This window comes from Trichechus manatus, unplaced genomic scaffold (assembly GCF_000243295.1).
Source record: "Trichechus manatus latirostris isolate Lorelei unplaced genomic scaffold, TriManLat1.0 scaffold00018, whole genome shotgun sequence".
NCBI lineage: Eukaryota > Metazoa > Chordata > Mammalia > Sirenia > Trichechidae > Trichechus > Trichechus manatus.
Genome location: NW_004443954.1, coordinates 7,210,117 through 7,223,894, shown reverse-complemented (window position 1 = coordinate 7,223,894; position 13,778 = coordinate 7,210,117). Strand labels below are relative to the sequence as shown.

Sequence of the window (13,778 nt, the reverse complement as noted above, 5' to 3'; positions counted from 1 at the left end):
ATTATTGGCTTGCTATGCCTCAGAATAGCAAGGAAGGCCTGGTGATCTACTTCCGAAAAATTAGCCATTAAAATCCTTATGGAGCACAGTTCTACTCTGACATGTATGGGGTCACCATAAGTCAGAATCAACTCAATGGCAAATGGATAACTATATAAGCAAAGAAAATGGAAAAAATAATGATACGATAGGAATAAAGAGAAAAATGAAGAAAAAAAGGGTTGTGTCAAATGAGAAACTTTATCTGACACAAAAAATTGCATTTAAAGAAGAAAATAAAACAATTCTAAAACTTAAGGTGGGAGAAAGCTAAGAAAACTATCTATGGTGGCTCAATTTCTTCTTCAACCTGGGAGCCCTAGGACATATACTCCTATGTCCATGCAATAGCTGCGAAATTTTCTCATTTCATGTTTTCATTCTGATGACAATCTAAAATTATTTAATGCATGCACATTCTGAATCATATGGATGACCATCATAGAGATAACTTACTGCCATTTGATTTCTATGTTAGAGGTTAGTATTATTTTAATTCCGTTGACAACAAGGCTTGAGAGAGAAAGTTTTCTGTAAGTTCAAGTGAAGAAAAATGATGGGGGGAGACTTAAACTATCTTCACACAGCTAACAGTAGTACACGCTGAACCCTGTGAAACCGGGGCTCAGTACATGGTAAGCAGCAATTTCATTACAGCCAAACAACATCACATGGTGTGTTAATTTAAATTTTATTGATCTGGTAGCTTTGTTTATATTTAATTAGTAAATCTGTTCTCATTTTATAGGTCCTAATGAAACTAAAAATCATCAGCACTGAAAAGGAATCCAGTGACATATAGTAAACTGGCTGCTTTTCATAGGGGCCATTACACAAGTTAATGTTCCCCATTGTTTACATAATAAATAAGGCTACAAAATGTGCATTAAAAACATTATTCATGTACTGATTTTGTTTTTCAAAAATTCCACTGACAGATTAAAGTTAAGTCCATACAGGTACTTTCTAAAATGTGTCTCTGAAGTTAGCTCGAGAACAAAGTTTTTACAGGTTTGAACCTAAATGAGAAAAAACGTAGGGCTTCATTTTCCTATAAAGCTAAATTCATTAAATTTGAAGGATTCGCCTTTTTTATGAGATTATGACTTTACTATTGGAGAATTAAATTTTCCCTTTTTTGTGAAATGGTGCTGCTGTACTGCCTTCTTGTATACTTTTTAATTTTTTACCACAAAAAAAGTTAGCCTTTTATGGACATAACCAACAATTCACATCAAATTAAAACAAAGACCAAGCCATAGGGTAACTGAGGGTTTGAATTCCTCAATAAGGCGAAAGTAAAGATTGAATCAAAATCCTTCTAAAGGTCATTGTAATTTGTAGTATCTAAACAAGCTTTAGTTAACATAATAAAACGTATGGGTTCTCATTTCAGACTATAAACTCAAGGCATGCGTAACCAATCCTTTTTATTTTTTCTTCATAAAATATCAAGTTAAAGAACCTTTTAAAGATATTACTACAAATATGCTCAGCAGACCTTTTCTAAGTACTGCAGTCAAGATTCTGGGACCCACAGTGGGCAAAGCAAGCACGGTCAGTAGTAAGCTGTTGTTTTAACAAGATTTATTTCTGTCTAGGTGTGTTACAGTTTAAACAAACACAGCTACTATTTCAGTGACTAAAATAATTTTAACGGCTCCTTTTATTAAAGCGGAGACAATCTGACCTTTCATAACATTATTCTCAAGGTTCTAAAGTTATTCACTTTTTCTATTTGCAGCGTTTCTCTATTCAAAATTCATATGATGCCGAAAAGAACACACATGGAGAATATTATTCAATCAGGTATTTCTAAATACAGGAAAACGCTGGATCTCACATTGTAAGAGACTAGAACGGTAAATAACTTATGTTTACGGCCTCTTGGGCGGAAGACCCCCCAGCATCTCTTAAAATCATCAGCACCTAGCACATGCGTTTGCTGACTGATAAAAAATAACTGCGAAACGAATGTGTTAAGTGTGGCCAATAAAAACAAGCAATGCTTTTTCTGTCCTAGTAAATACTTGAGGCAAAGAAAAGAGAATAACGTTTTTAAAAAAGATCACAAAGAAACAAACCTGTCCTTTTTATTTTCTCTTCAAAATATTAAGCTGTACGGTGGTGGGGATACGTGTTAACAAATCCCATGCCTTAAATGTCAAAAAGGTAAATTTTACTTCAAAAAACAGGAACGTAAATTGTAAAGTGACTTGTGTTTAACTTTTCTCTCATGATTTCAATTTTAGGACATTACATGGTAATTTGTTACAATTTCTTTTTTAAAACATCACACAAAAGAAGAAAAAATTATCAATTCTCATTGCTAAAATATAGCCTGCTAATATTTTACCCATAATATACTATGAAAATCAACATAGAGTACTAAACAAGAATATAATCAAGAACTTATAAATGCTAATACTAACATTCCATTATAAAAGTAACAGTATCTGGGAGGAAGATGGTCAAGAATATGTGACTGAACAGACAATTTACTGTTCGTCTCTTGTAGACTGGTGTAGAGGCTAGCCCAGCATCAGAGCAGGCCTGAGAGGGCCCCGCTGGCTTCCTGGATCACCCTGTAAGACCCAAGTCCAATCACTTAACATCTCTAGGCCTCTGTTTCTTCATTGACAAAATGGGAGAGTGACACAATTATCTACAAACTCCTCTTTAGCTCTAAAACAAAATCTACTATCCTCAAGAGCTATTAGTCTAAATAAATAGGGTTGCCTAATTAAGGTACAATTATTTTCCCAGTCTTACACTAAACACTTTATAAGTTTCTAACTCCTACAGACAGATTCTTTTTCTCTCATTTTATCTTTAGAAAAAAACTCTGTAGGTAGGTTGAGTTTGTAATTATCATGCACATTCGGCAAATGCCAAAGGGGAGTTGGGGGCTCCATGAGGTTACGTGATTTGATTAAAGTCATTCAGTCAACTAAAATCTAGTAATCAGATCTTCTGACTCCCAACAGTGTTCAAAAGAAGTTTCCAGAAAAAGTCACTTTTAAATCCACAAGACCTACAGAATAAATCATACACCTGTTAGAAAGAAATCATGGTTTTATTTAAAGTGGATACACTTTCTATAAATTACTATATCTTATGTCTTAAATCCCCTACGATAACACAATTTTTGGCCTGAATGTCTCAAGATTATTTCCAAGATTCCTTGAGTACGAAAATCCACGTTATCAAAATACTACCATATATCAGAGTTTCCTAAATTGATCTATTATTGTCGTTGTTGGGTGCCTTCAATGTCGATTCCGACTCCCAGTGATCCCATGTGACAGAGTAGAACTGCCCCACAGGGTTTTCCTGGCTCTAATCTTTAAGGAAGCAGATCACCACTGGGTGGGTTCTAATCACCAACCTTTCAGTTAATAGCCGACCACTTAATACTTCACACCAATAGGGCTCCTTAAGAAACTGAGAGGGGACGTCAAATGAAAGTGTACACCTTTGTACACAATTATCGAAGACAGGTAATATAGGAGAAATGTTCATCAGAGAAGTAAGATCTGAACCAGACTTATGCTATTATCTCTGTCCTATAGGGTCGCTATGAGTGGGAATCAACTCCATAGCTGTGGGTATGCTATTATAGGAACTGACGCCTAAAAATCAGAACCAAGCCTTTATAGTTAAAGGGAAAAGGAAATCACTTAATTGCTGAGCCCCAGTTAACCTAAGAGCAATATGGCAAAAACTTTAAGTGTGGTTTTAGCACTATTTATATAATAGAAAACTCTGAGGCAAAGGCTAATTAGCTAATCTGAGTTTACCTTGTGTTCACAGTTTTCTAACACTAGATGAATTTATTTAAATCTCAAAGGAATTAGACAACATTTCTAACTCTTCCTCCAGACAACTATGAGTTCTCTAAAGCAAATTAGCCAAACACATTTCCTTTTCACTTCCATTTAATAATGACTCGCTAGTCCAAAAATAATTTCAAATAGTTTTGAAAATGTAAGGCAGCTTAAAAACTCGAGCTGTTTTTAGTAATGGTATTTCAGAAGTGGTATAACTTACCACTTGAGGCAAAGAGGTATGACTTGTCACTGGTAATAGTGGTAACATGGGAGACAGAAAAGGGCTATTTTGAGAAAATAAGAGATTAAGGGTTGCAGTCTCAAGCCTCATCCTTCCCTTCACATATATGAAATTTAATACTTATGTAATTCACAAGTAAAATTTCTGTTTTAAAATGAAAGAAATTATAGCAGAATAAATTATATATTGGTTATTAAAGGTACACCAAAAAATTTTTTAAGAACAGAAGCAGGAGTGTTGGCTGAAGATTTTAGATATTTCAGTTACTTCCTAATGCTTAAATGTCTACCCAAGTTTACACAAGTCTCTCTCTCTCTCTCTCAGTAACAACCATTTTAGAATTAAAGGTAATACCGTTAACCAGGCCATGAACTGTTCACAGATACAGCATAAATTCTAAAGCCACTTCCTCATCCACAAATATATGAACAAGTCATATTTTAAAATAAAGTACAGAATACCACAAAAAGACTCACAAAAAGGTATCAAAGTATAGTATGCTTCACCAACCTATAGTTAACCTATTTCCAGCTATGGAGTAAAATTATATAAAGCCAATTTTGTGCAAATGAGTTTAGACTCTAAGTGCTATTTTAAGGGATAATACAAGTCTAAAACCACTTAGGAAAATAACAAACAGCACTTTTTTGGAAGGTCACATTAAAAAGATGAGACTACCTAAACTTCATGACATAATAAGCCTCTAGGACGGAAATGACTGAAGAAATAACTCTGTAGACTGTTAAGCTGGAACAAAAACCCTGAAACATTTATTCATCTTCAGTTCAAGTAAGACATTTGAAGTGAGGGTTTTGAAATGTCCTTTAAATATGGAACTAAGCAGCATTCATTTCCTAAATGTAAAACAGAATTGAGAACAATAAGTCTAATGGAAGAGTCAGACATTTAAGCATTCTGCAACTGTTTTTCATCAATAGCTAGGCTTATTTATTTGCTCTATTAAAATTTTACTGTTATATGTATGAAGAAGACTTTTGTCTTTCTCACCTGTGTTAGCAGCGTGTCTTATAACTTGGAGAATTTAACCATTTCCCACTAATGTGTTCTCCTAAGGCAGACTACAAAAGTGCAGCTCTGGTCTGTTATCAACGCTTTCCAGAGGACATTTCTCCCCAGTTTTCATTCATTTTATCTAAAGGGAGGGCAGAAATGATAAACACCAAAATGAACTGACACTATTCACGCCTACAAATCTGAGTCTTTTCATTTATTTGAATGCCCTAAACCTCGCATATGTTCAATAAAATACTGGAAGGTAAAGAAGTTTTTGGAGTGCTAAAAAGGACAACACGTTGTGTCTTATAATCACTTCTTGATTATATTTTATAGAAATGTTGTAAGATAGCTGACACTGATTATACCAAGTTGATCATCTAGCTTGTTGATGATACAAAAGTCCTTCCATCTTTGATTTCTTCCTCTTTTATTTTGGCTATTTCTTTGTCCATTCAACACCTCAAAGGAAAAGAAATGGTTGAGAAAATGAGGAAAAATTCCAATATATAAATTTCATTCCCAGTAAAAGCACTTAAGAAAACAAAACAAAGAGATAAACTTCTTAGAGACCTAAAAGAAAATACACTAAAAGTCGTTGTGTCAGGATGATGACACCATTTATAACGTAACCATATTATCAAGTCAGATTTAATACTAAGGAGCCCTGTGGCACAGTGGTTAAGGGCCTGGTTGCTCACCAAAAGGTTGGCAGTTCGAGCCTACAAGCTGCTCCTTGAAAAAAAGATGTGGCAGTCTGCTTCTGCAAAGATTTACAGCCTTGGAAACCCTATGGGGCAATTCTACTCTGTCCTATAAGGTCACTATGAGTTGGAATCGACTCGATGGCAATGGTTTTTTTTTTTTTTATTTAATACTAAAACAATTTTAACTGTCTTGGGTCTATAATATATAAGACAAAAGGAAGTTGTCTCTATAACTTGATAATGTAAACAAGTATAAAAATATCTTGTAATTATTCACTCCTTCACTGCCTGTGTGAAAGAGGGAAAAGGAATAAGGGAAAAGAAAGTCCCGAGTACACACTCATAAACCAAAACCACAAGAAAAATAATCTAAAACCAGAATATAGAAGGCAAGAGAAAAGGACAATTCTCTGCGTAAGAACTGATTTTGCAACACTAATAGGGCAAACCCACATTCTTGCCACAAGCCGCATGCAAAGCCTAGTGCTTTTAGACAGGCCACACGCTGGCTTTCTTGAAAGCTTTCCAGATAGGAACCCAGACAGTAAGAGAAATCAGTAGGTCTCTGAACTGAAGTGAGCCCTAGTCTGATTCTGATGAAACACTGTTCTGCTGGAGTATAATATTACAGTAGTAAGAAACTAAGTTAAATGGATGATTACAACTTTTATTTTAAAATCCTAAAGAAAAATTGTTTAACTGTGACCCACTGGGTCTCTAGTTAATGAGGAAGTGTCCAAAGTACTGAAGTGCACGCTTTCTAGGGAGAGTCACCCACAGGATGTACAATATAGGGAGAATGCTGCACCACCGTCAGAAACATCTAGACGGTATACCTGGAGTAAAATTTGCTGTTGATAAACTATGAGTGAATATCAAGAGTCTAGCTTCCACTCGAAGTCAAAGTATCATGGTTCAAAAAAAGCCTTATTAGATTTGGAAAGACTAAGCTTGGTTTACAACGGTTCAGGAGTTCTTTAATGAGATGTTTTAAAGGCACCAAGTTTTCACCAAGCCCTAGGAGTGTCCTCTATGAAACTATCTTAACCATCTACAAGAAGCCAGATACCTTCCTACACAAATCTCAAATACTCAACTCCTTAATCTCAGTCCTCACAGAATTCTCTAAAGCAGCACTCTGGTTTTGTTTTCATATCATTCAAAAATTACTCATCCATGGAAATCTGAGTAAGTACCTGAAGAGCTGGCTGAGCTACATCTGTTTTCTTTCTTACAGAGGAAGTAGTCTTACAAAGATGATCTTCACCAAACAGGAAGCAAAACAGCATTCCTGCCTATAAAATTGGAAATTTTCTATTGTCACGGGAATGCTTTCTTTGGGTTTTTTTGTTGTTGTTAGCGTATACTTGATAAATTAGATTCCTAGGTAATCCTTTCCTATGTTTTTGGCAAAATAACCAAGTGAATAAAACTATCTACAAACTGCCTATAAGCTATTTATTTATTTCATCACATCATCCGAATATAGTACTATAAGAACCATGTTTGCCACTAAATCCAGATACACTAATAACCAATGGCTCAAAATTTTTGGATCTGTTCTTAATGAAATATGCTTCTTTCAAAAACACCACTATGCCTCTAGGTCTTAGCCAAGACTACTAATATGAATTCATTCTTATACAGTAAGTCCCTGGGTTACGAATGAACATCTGATTTATGGACAACTCATACTTGTCCCTTAATGTTATGTAAATTTGTCCACACTTTGAAATAACTGAACCAACTCCTACTCGCAACAAATTCTTCATCACAATCACCTTCACTTGCTGCATGTGCAGCTTTCAAATCACTGAAAAGGCTTTGAGCCTCTTTTTGCACTAAAACTGGTTGCCATCGAGTTGATTCCAACTCATAGCGACCCTAGAGGACAGAGTAGAACTGCCCCACAGGGTTTCCAAGGAGCAGCTGGTGGATATTCCAACTGCTGCTGAGCTCTTAATAAGAACCGCATGCACCTGTTCTGAGTTACCCACAAATTCTTAAGAACACAGTTAGGAACCGATCTCGTTCATAACCCAGGGACTGCCTGTAATAAAGATTCCTTCTCACTTAGAAAGCAGTACTGATTCCAAGTAGGAAAACTGTGGATTTCTATATAAGATACCAATTATTGTAGGATTTTAAGCAATACTATACGAGTAATATGAGCATTTACTAGTATTGTTCAAAACGATAACAGCTGGTTCTAATATTTGGAATTTAAGGACATTTCATCCTCCAATACTCCCATTCTTAGGGCAGTAAAATATAAGTTTTAGAACCCAACAGGCCATAGTTTGAATATTGGCTTCTACCATTACAGTATGTGTGATCTTTGACAAGTTAATTAACCTCTCTCTGCCTTAGTCTGCATCTGTGAAGTTGGAACAATATCCGTCTTGTTGAGTTTTTAAAAGAGTATACGAGAAAACGTATGTAAAAAGGGAAGGGTCTGGCCCATTGCAGGTACGTGATAATGATGATAATTACTATAATTACTACACTGAAGTTGGAGAGATGAGCCAACTAACTTCTACTGAGAGTCACAGAAGTTAAATGCTAAGAACCTTCAGAAATATTTCACAGAATTTTTCCAAAGATTTTTTAGACTTGTACTTCTGGGTTATACAAATCCAGATAGCATCTTCTGCCATACAGGAGTTAGGCTGTGTCATAAGACTCTTCCATCAGGTACTTTCTCAATGTTAGTGAGAGGCAAACAGATATTCCATCACTACTGGGAACACTACCAACCTAGGACTGCCGATTACTGAGTACATACATAAACTACTCAAATTATTTCAACAGCTAGTCAGCGAGTATTTACTGAGTCCACTGGGTACGCTGTGTACTAGAAACAGCACACACACTGACATAATTCCTACCCTCAACGAGTTTACCAACTAAAGGAAACGAACAAAAATAGATTCAAATACATGAAGAAATTTACCAGAAATGTAGAAAAATATTTTCAGGTAAAAAATGGTCGACTAAGAAAATCAGCCACTGAAAACCTGTGGATCACAACAGTCCGAGCCACAGCCAGTCATGGGAACGGCACGCAGGACCAGGTAGCATTTTGTTCCATTGCGCATGAGGTCGCATGAGTCATGAGCCCACATAATGGCAGCTAACAACAACAAAAGATGGTCAAGCAGGGGATTGGTGGATGAGCAATGTTAATTAGGAAAACTTCACTGAGTCGGCTAATTTGGGAAGGTTTTAAGATGGCAGAGAATACGAATGGATGACTAATAGATGAGAGGTATTTACAAACACAAATTTTAATGTGGACATTGACTACAGCAACAATAAGAAAGCACATCAACACAGAATAAAATATTAGTAATTTTCAAAGTGAAAAGCAAAATTATTTGGGGTAGGAAAAGAACAAAAGTAGCAAACTTCAAAAAGGTTACTGATGTTAGGGTGATAACAGCCTATGTGGAAATATAACAAAAATTTAAAAATTTGATACACTAAATCGTTTGCTAATTGCTCAATCAGGGGAAAAAAAAATCATTGCCCAGGATACTTAATTTATTACCAGGATCAAGTTTCTACAAAACAATGGATAAATCAGATTGCTGGTTACATGGTTATAACATTTTTCACTCAATATATTGTCTACCAAACTAACTTTAACCTTTATGTCACTTGCTATAAGCCTATGAGCTTAATTTTCAGATCTTCTGGGATAAAATAAAATTTTAAAGTATAAAAATTAAAATGGGCCAAAAAAAAGAGGGTCCAAAATTTAAAGAATAACCCATACATGTATACACAACTGTTCACAGACTATGCGGCAAGCTAACATAGGATTCTTAAGGCAGTTCTGATCTTCAGTGGGAATGACAATTCTTCCCTGAGCAGTCTGGGGTTCCACTTCCCAGGTCCACACACCCTCCCCCCCATTCCTGGTCCCATATACCACCTGAACTAGCTCTGCAACTATTTTTTTTTCTCTCTCTCTCCAAATCCGTCTTAAACAATAAAGGATTCCATTTTTCAAGACCAACATGTAACTCCAAAAGGATATGCTGAGGTTTATCCTGTCATTTTGTTTTCAAAACCTAGTGCGAAGTTTCATTCATTCATCATTTCATATGAAATTTATTAAGCACTGGGTGCCAGAGCATGTAAAAAAGCTTGTATTAATATTATCTTTATCCTTACAGAATGTACTCTATAGCTCAATAATTTCTAAGTAAAAATTATATCCTTTCTGACTCAGTCTAAGAAAATTTTGCTGTCCATTCAACTTGTTCCATATTGATGTTAGAATAGGTCTTCTATTTCCAAACCTGGCCTCAGATTCGAAGATCTCTAAAATAAAATCAATCCTCTTTTTTTCCTTTAATGAAGTTATTGTTCCCTCTGTTCTTCTTAAATTTTTCTTGTTTAGATTATAAAACAAATAAATGTTCATTGTGGAAGTTATCCAGAAGTAACTTCTGTTAACAGTTTAGTTTATTTCTTTCAGGTGCTTTTCTACACATTATCTTTAAACATAATTTGATGTTAATTCTATATGACAATTTAGTATTTAACTATTTTCCCTTACCATTACTGTTACTGCTCCCCTAAGAAACATGGCATCATTTACCTAACCATCTCTTCCCTGTTAAACAGTATTGTTCCCAAAGTTTCACTGTTTACAGAAGAATGTATGACGGCCATCTTTGCGCATATATATATGTATATATATATAGATAGATAGATATAGATATAGCTATAGATATATAGATACATATATTTCTTTTTTCCCCCATCTGTGTATCTTTGTTCATCTGTATATCTGATTACTTCCTTGAAACAGAGTACGAGGAATGGCCATCCTTGGGTCAAAAGATGTATGATCAATTTTAAAGCTCCTGATATATAAAACCAAAGTGATTTCCAGAACGGTAATACCAATTTACACCACACCAATAGTTCTTGAAAATGCTTCTGTAACTACAACCTAATTAACAAAGGGCAGTCTCTCGTTCACTTTACTAATTTGATAGATAGAAAATGGCATCTCAATGCAAGTTAAGATGGGGCTTAGCTGTCCCCAGAATCTTTGACATGAGTAGCCCATTAACTTGACCTGGCATTCTGGTCTTTCTGGCCAAGGCTTAGTCACCTCATAAATGGAAGGCCATTACCACCAACATTCTAAGCAGCTGACTGCTCTTCCTGGGGCACACCTACCAATCGAATGGCACTGACAGCACAAATGGAAACCAGTGTATACTGCTCCTCACCTCCCCCATAACTGGCAAGGCTATGGTTTAATAGACTTCCACTGAAACTGCTACAGTGTGAAATAATACTTTTCTCAATTCTTCCTAGATGCATATGCTAACTCAATGTAGTACCTACATAGCTCAATGTAGTACTTTTTTCAAAGTAGCCTAACAATAATAATAATAATACAAAACATGAGTCTGGGTATATACGTGTATGTAACAAAGTACTCATGTTCTTACCCTTAATATTTAAGTTTCAGCCACATACATACAAGTCTGTATATATATGCATATAAAGTACACAGACTGCCATCCATATTACTCAAGTTCTCCTGATATACATATGAAAGGATGTAACAATTTCACTGCTATTATTAGTTCAAAATAGTGACAGCAATAAAACTAATATAAACAAAGCCATAGAAAACTGATCCTTCTGTTTTATACACATGTACACACACACAGCCATCTATGATTCCTGGAATTATACACAGAACTTACCATGATTTGAGGGACACGTCTTTTATAAAATTATCTACAAGAAGGCTCACATGAGAAAAACTGATAGCAAGTTTTTATGTTACTTACATACGATGAAACATGAAGATTGTTGGTTATAACCTTCAGTAATCCAATGTTGGGGATTTTAAGCCCAAAATCTAGTGAAATGCCCTTGTCCATTATGCAGATTCAGTCTAATATATAAAACAGACTGGTAGCTCTAACGTATTTTCCCAACCCTCATGATCCAAATGCATAAAAGGTGGAACAGGAAAGGTGATGAGATATTTCGCGTCCAGTAATTTTAGACTTGAAAGTAAGTTTACTGGTGATAGTCCATAAATTCAAACACTGACTTATAAAAAAGTAGAAATGGCCTTAAGAAAACAAAAGACCTGGGCTACCTTACTGTGGAGCCAATAAATAACTTACTTACTGGGCTTCTCTAGAGACCACACTCTTGGATAGAACAGTAACTCATTCATTCCTATCCTAGTAGCCCTTTGCCAGCAATTAACCCTCTTCATCGCCTTTACTTAACTCTCCTTATCTAACTTCAAAATTTTCCATTTCTATTACACACATTCTTGACGTATGCTCAAGGAGACTAAACCATTCCGCTTGTCTCGTCTCTTCTTACAACACAGGCACATATGAACAAAACAATCCTCAAATGAACAAAAATCTTGCCTTGTATTCACTGACATTCTGAATGATGGTATTCTTTACAGAATATATCTGAAATAAATTAAGTATGCCTAATAAAAGAACATTCAACAGAATGCAAGACTGCAGTATGTCTCCCTTCTTCATAAGTGTATTTCATAAATGAAATTTATAAGAAATTCATAATATAGTATAATCCATACAAACCTTATCCAAAGGATACCTTGAAGTTTGCTAGGTATCAAAACTGCTTTAAATATCTAAGCTTGATTGTATCTCAAAGATATTTTTTAAACAACTCTTCAACTCATTCTCTATAATAAAAAAAAATAGTGGCATCAATCCAACAGTGACTGACAAAGTTAATTCAGTTAAAAGCCCACCAGTTAAACAAAGGTGCAGTCTAATCCAACAACACGACTGTGCCATAACTAACCAAAACGCTCCTGCTAAAACAAAACCTATTAAACTGTGGAAAGAAATCTACCTAGAATTCCAAAGTGTTTTTTAACCTTACTAGAGAAATCAATCACACAGTAGATATGACTAAGCACTTACATATTAAAAGAGTTTAAAAAACAGAATGAAGACATTTTGATAGATAGATTTTTAAAGCTGCATTACCTACCAAGTGCTCCCAACACTCTCCAGTGCTTTGAGAGGCAGCATTTTAATGAACCAACTATATGCATCCCATAGGTTCAACCCACAGTTCCTGATTTCTATGACACAGATTGTCATTAACCTACCAAGATCACCAGGAATGCAGCACCAGTGTAACCACACTAAATAAACCTTTCATCTGCTTTGAGCAAAACAAAAACATTGTAAAACTGGTATGGCAAGTTATACAACTTAGCACTATTATACCTTAGTTTCAGATGAGACCGCCTGACTAATCAGCATACCTGAGACATGCAGAAAAGGTGAACACGCAACTTGCACTGAACTTGGAAAAAGGAGAACTAATCAATTCAAGCAATTCTTCACAAAATAACGTACTGTGAGATTATGTAGACCATCTAACGAATACAATTCTAGATAAATTCTTACAGATTACATATAACTGCTATTTTCTGATGCAAAAAAGACCTTGATTTTTCACTTATAAAGGTCTTCACTGAGTTCTTCTACAAGACAATTTGTATGCTGCTAAAGGGTCGCTATGAGTCGGAATCGACTCAACAGCAGTTTGGTGTTTTTTTTTTTTTTTATACTGTAAGTTCTTGACATTCCTGGATACAATTTATCTTGGCTTCTCCAAGTTTTCTTTGTAGACATCCTTTGTAAACTTGATTCTTTGAATAAATTCCTTAAATAAATTTCCTTAAATAAAATTCTAACCTAAAAAAATGGTTTCTAGAGTATCAGACTTGTCTTTATTATAAGAACTTTGTTCATTATCAGTGATTAAACACAAAGCAATCAAGACCCACTTACAAAAAGAGATATTTAAAAAAAAAATCCAAGACCAAATACACAAATATTAATCTCTGTACATGAATATGTACATACTTTTGAAATATTTTTTCATAAATAAAAC

General features: G+C 35.0%; 1 protein-coding gene across 8 annotated transcripts in view; it reads right to left on the bottom strand.

The window, feature by feature from the left end:
- The window catches only part of NCOA2 (nuclear receptor coactivator 2), a 304,968-nt gene that overhangs the window by 198,698 nt on the left and 92,492 nt on the right, over nt 1-13,778 (bottom strand). Inside the window, exons 1-2 of one of the 8 annotated variants that reach the window (XM_023727746.1) lie at nt 8,785-13,403; nt 5,119-5,586 (exon numbers count right to left, since the gene is read on the bottom strand). The exons of 4 other annotated variants lie outside the window; for them this stretch is intronic. The gene's annotated coding sequence lies outside the window, so the exon portion shown is untranslated. Of the gene's footprint in view, nt 1-5,118; nt 5,876-8,784; nt 13,404-13,778 lie in introns of those variants that run through there. 3 more of the 8 variants (XM_023727748.1, XM_023727749.1, XM_023727745.1) reach the window with 3 other exon arrangements.